The sequence below is a fragment of the Apium graveolens genome, chromosome 2 (assembly GCF_009905375.1).
Source record: "Apium graveolens cultivar Ventura chromosome 2, ASM990537v1, whole genome shotgun sequence".
Classification (NCBI taxonomy): domain Eukaryota; kingdom Viridiplantae; phylum Streptophyta; class Magnoliopsida; order Apiales; family Apiaceae; genus Apium; species Apium graveolens.
In genome coordinates this window covers 140594351-140599353 of record NC_133648.1, presented here as the reverse complement: position 1 = coordinate 140599353, position 5003 = coordinate 140594351, and the positions used below count along the sequence as shown (strand labels likewise).

The following is a 5003-nucleotide window of genomic DNA, read 5'->3' as shown; positions in this document are numbered from 1 at the left end:
TAACAAAGCCATCGACGGATGATCAAATGACTATCAACGAATGTTTAATATAGCGGTCGACGGATGATCAATGAAGCCATTAACGGATGTTCAGAAAGTCGATGGATGATCATATATCCAACGGATGTTCATAAAGTCCAACGGATGATCATATAAAGAATTCAAACAGTAGTTGAACAGTGAAAGCTGAGCACAGCCGTCGAGATGTATACAAATCTACTTGGAAGCCCATTAACTGGGTAATAAAGGACGAAAAGTAGCAAATCTTAAGACTGATAGTTTTTATATTTATTCAGTCTTTTTGACTTTGTAATTTTTGGTAATATATAAACCAAGAATGTAGCAAATAGAAACAAGTGAGCTGAGATACAAAAACAGAGAAATCTTTGTAAGCAGAATCTTTAGCATTTCCCTGTATTCTCAGTAGTTCAATTTGTAAGCAGCTGTGAGCATTCTTGCACACAGAGTTCTCTCGATATATAATATATATCTCTGATGGAATTGTTTAAATCCACCAGAAAGTTTTTAAAGACTCTTGTTTTTAATTACTTATGTTTTGATTCAATTAAGTTTCTATTCCGTATTGTGCTAATCAAAACACTTATATCTATATTCGAGTTGAACATTTTTATTTCGAGAAAAAGGTTCAAGAATTCCATTCAACCCCCTTCTGTAATTCTTGCTATATTGTTAAGGGACTAACAATTGGTATCAGAGCTAGCTCTTAATCTATAAAGAGTTTAAAGATCAAAACAATTCAACAAGATGAACAAGAAAGACGTTGGAGTCAAGATTCCTTTTCTAGATAAAGATAATTACCATCATTGGAAGGTAAAGATGCATCTTCATATGGTTTCTCAAGATGAGGCCTATGTGGACTGCATAGAAAGAGGCCCTCATATTCTAATGAGAGCTGCAACAGGAAACGAGCCATCAGTTCCCAAGCCAAGGCACAAATGGTCTGATCCTGACATTGAACACGTCAGGAAGGATAAAAAGGCCATGAACATTCTGTTCAATGGAGTTGATGCAGATATGTTTGAGAACATTATCAACTGCAAATATGCCAACGAAGTCTGGGATACTATACAGATAATCTGTGATGGCATTGAGCAAGTTAGAGAAAACAAGATGCAGCTCTTGATTCAGCAATATGAGCATTTTCACAATGAGGAAAGTGAGTCACTCACTGACATTTTTAGTAGATTTCAAAAACTACTAAATGCTCTTAAGTTGCATGGAAGATCTATCAGACTAAAGACTCTAATATGAAATTCCTTAGATCTCTTCCAAAGGAATGGAAACCAATGACAGTCTCATTAGGAAACTCACAAGATTATAAAGAGTTTACTTTGGAGAGACTGTATGGCATCCTGAAGACCTATGAGCTTGAGATAGAGCAGGATGAAAGGATGGAGAGAGGAAAGAAGAAAGGAGGATCCATTGCACTAGTTGCTGATTTGGAAAAGGAGAAGGAAGAGAAGATGGAAGCTGTTGAGTCAACTACTAAGGTCTGTGAGAACAAGGGCAAGGGGTTTGTAGTAGAAAGTGAAGATTCATTGAGCCAAGATGACATGGAGGACATTGATGAGCACCTAGCATTTCTTTCCAGGAGATTTGCCAAGCTCAAGTTCAAGAAGAACTTTGGAGCAGCCAAGCCAAATAGAAACATGGTGGATAAGTCAAAATTCAAATGTTTCAAATGTGGCTTGGCAGGGCATTTTGCAAATGAGTGTAGAAAGTCAGATTCCAGTAAGAAAAGGTTTGAGTCTGTGGATTATAAGCAAAAATACTTTGATCTACTTGATAAGTGGCATTTTATACCACTTAGAACGTCTTAAAATGGCTTAAATTGGTGTCTTGAAATCAAGTATTTTGTGTATTTGATGCGTTTTTCTAGTGTTTATGCATTTCAGGGTTTTAGTTGCATTTCGGGGGAGGAATCATCAAGAATAAGCCTTACCATGTGTTCACCATTGCGAGAGGAAAGAAACGGGCAGATTACGGCGAAGAAACGGAGCAAAATCAGAATTTTTCCAGTAGAGGTCTGAGCGCCCGCTCAGCATTGCTGAGCGGCCGCGCAGCAAGCTGAGCGCCCGCTCAGCTATGCTGAGCGGCCGCGCAGGGTTGGGAAAAAAGACAAATTATTTTAGGACTTCTACTTCTGTTTGGTTTCCACTTCTATGTAATCTGAGTTTTATGGGACTATTATATAAGTAGATTTGAGACGTTTTCACAAGTGTGGATTGAAGAAGATTGTGTTTTTACGCAAGGAGCGAAGGAGATAAGGAAGAAGACCGATTTAGCACACCGCAACGAAGAGGAAGCATTTATTCTTGTGATTCTTGTTTCGTTGTAACGTTGGATGCTAGTTTTCTTGCTTTGAACTTATTTACTCTTGTGACGTACTCTGTTTTAATATAATTAGTTTAGTTATTATTTTCTTGTGTTTGTTTATCATGATTTCATATGAACCCATGATGACGATAAGTGCTATTATGGGCTAATCGTGATCATGGGGTTGCAACGGATTTATTATGGAATTCTTTAGTTAATTGTTTAATACTTTAGTGTGTGATGATTGCATGATATCTAGTATTGGTTGTGTGTATTCGTCTTATGTGCGTCACGAACATATAAGATAGGGTGTTAATCTCTTGTGAAGCGACGGTGGATCTTGAGATTTAGAACTTGCCATGCTAGCATAGGTTCATGTACGTTGTGCATGATTAGTGGGTAACTCTAACAGTTTTATTTGCCCAATGTAATCAAAAGGAATAACTTGTACTTAAATCGTTGTGTTGTCAATTTCTATAGACATATGGGAACTCAACATAATTGATGACTATTCAACTTCTATCTTAATTGTGGATGCTTGGTAGAATGGTATTAGTACAATGAAAGTTGGCTTTTATCAGTTTCGTGTTATTCGATTAATATCATCACTGTCACATGCTAAAGGTAATAACAATGGCTATAGAAGGAAGTAATAATGAAGTTGTGATCTCATGAGTGTTTTATTACTGATAAATTGAAGTGTTAGGTAAGTGATTAATTAAGTAGTTAATTATAGTTAATATTTAATCAACAATTTTAAGTGTTATTATCTTAACATTGAGAAGTAATCATACATTGGTGAGTGAGTTTAATTAGACAATAATTTAGTCTGAGTCTCTGAGGGAACGAACTAGAAAGTATTCTATATTACTTGCGAACGCGTATACTTGCGTGAATATTAGTGTGTGTTTTCGCCCTAACAAGTTTTTGGCGCCGCTGCCGGGGACTCGGCGTATTTGTTTAGTTTATGTACTTACCATCATTGGTCATTAGGACTCAGTGATTAGGACGTAGTAGTTACTTATTTTTTCCGGTTGTGTTTCAGGTACTTTAGCAAGCGTTTATGCAAACTCGTTCTCGTGCTCGCAAGAGGACTTGAGATACAGCTGAGGAGACAGACGGAGTTCTTGATATTCCGGAGAAGTTAGCTTTTGAGGATTCGGATTCAGGAACTGAGCAGAAAGAACCAGTAAATATGGGAGATCGTATTGTTCAAGCTGATCCAGCTCTTATGGATTTTTCTCGGCCTAAAATTAATGACATTCAGTCAAGCATCCTTCATCCGGCTATTCAAGCTAACACCTTTGAAATCAAGCCGGGCACTATTCAGATGGTGCAGAATTCTGTTTCTTTTGGAGGAGCGGCAACTGAAGACCCCAACATGCACATAAGGAATTTTGTCGAGATCTGCAGCACTTTTAAGTATAATGGCGTGACTGATGAGGCTATCAAGTTGAGGCTTTTCCCATTCGCACTGAGGGACAAGGCTAAAGACTGGTTACATTCTGAACCAGCTGGGTCCATCACTACGTGGCAAGATCTTGTGCAAAAGTTTCTGGTGAAGTTTTATCCGATGGCAAAGACTGCTGCTATGAGGAGTGCTCTTACTCAGTTTGCGCAGCAACCTACAGAATCTATGTGCGAGGCTTGGGAACGCTACAAGGAAATATTGAGAAAATGTCCACATCATGGAATGCCGGATTGGATGGTGATCACTGGTTTCTATAATGGTTTGGGGGCCCAATCTCGGCCCATGCTCGATGCAGCAGCTGGAGGCGCCTTATGGGCTAAAAGCTATACTGAGGCGTATAATCTTATAGAGACGATGGCTGCAAATGAGCATCAAAACCCAACTCAGAGGATGACGTCAGGCAAGGTAGCAGGTATTCTGGAAGTTGATGCAGCCATCGCTATTGCAGCCCAGCTCCAAGCGCTATCAATGAAGGTTGATTCTCTAGCTACGTATGGAGTTAATCAAATAGCTATGGTTTGTGAGCTTTGTGCAGGTTCTCATGCTACGGATCAGTGTTCTCTTGTCAACGAATCTGTTCAGTATGTGAATAATTTATCAGCGACAGCAGCAGCCTGTGCCAGCGACCTATCATCCTAACAACAGAAATCATCCAAATTTCAGCTGGGGGAATAATCAGAATGCTATTCAGCCACCATATCAGCAAGGAGTGAGTAAACAGTTTAACCCACCTGGATTCCAGCAACCGCAACAGTATGCTACAAGGCAATCATATCCTCAACAGGGAAGTGCAGCTGCACCTACTAGTGCTGATTTTGAGGAACTTAAGCTGTTGTGCAAGAGTCAGGCGGTTTCTATCAAGACCTTGGAAAATCAAATCGGTCAATTAGCCAATGCAGTGCTCAATCGTCAACCTGGCACTCTTCCCAGTGACACGGAAGTACCAGGAAGGAAGGAAGCTAAAGAGCAAGTCAAGGCTATTACCTTAAGGTCTGGAAAAGTAGCTGATGCTGAAAAGGCAAAAGAAGTAGAAGCTGAAATTAGAGGTGAAGAATCTAAGCAAAAGGAGAAAGCGGCGGAACCAAGGAAGACTACTGTTGAACACACTCTGCCTGAGGCTAATACAGGGGAGAAACAGCTCTATCCTCCACCACCTTTTCCTAAGAGATTGCAGCAACAAAAGCTGGATAGACAG

The 5003-nt window shown here is 39.5% G+C and overlaps 1 non-coding gene across 1 annotated transcript; it reads right to left on the bottom strand.

The window, feature by feature from the left end:
- Positions 1 to 3925: 3925 nt before the first annotated feature.
- LOC141709418 (small nucleolar RNA R71) lies at positions 3926 to 4032 on the bottom strand. The gene has a single exon (XR_012569995.1). It is a non-coding gene; the product is annotated as a small nucleolar RNA R71 (small nucleolar RNA).
- Between the last annotated feature and the right edge of the window lie 971 nt (positions 4033 to 5003).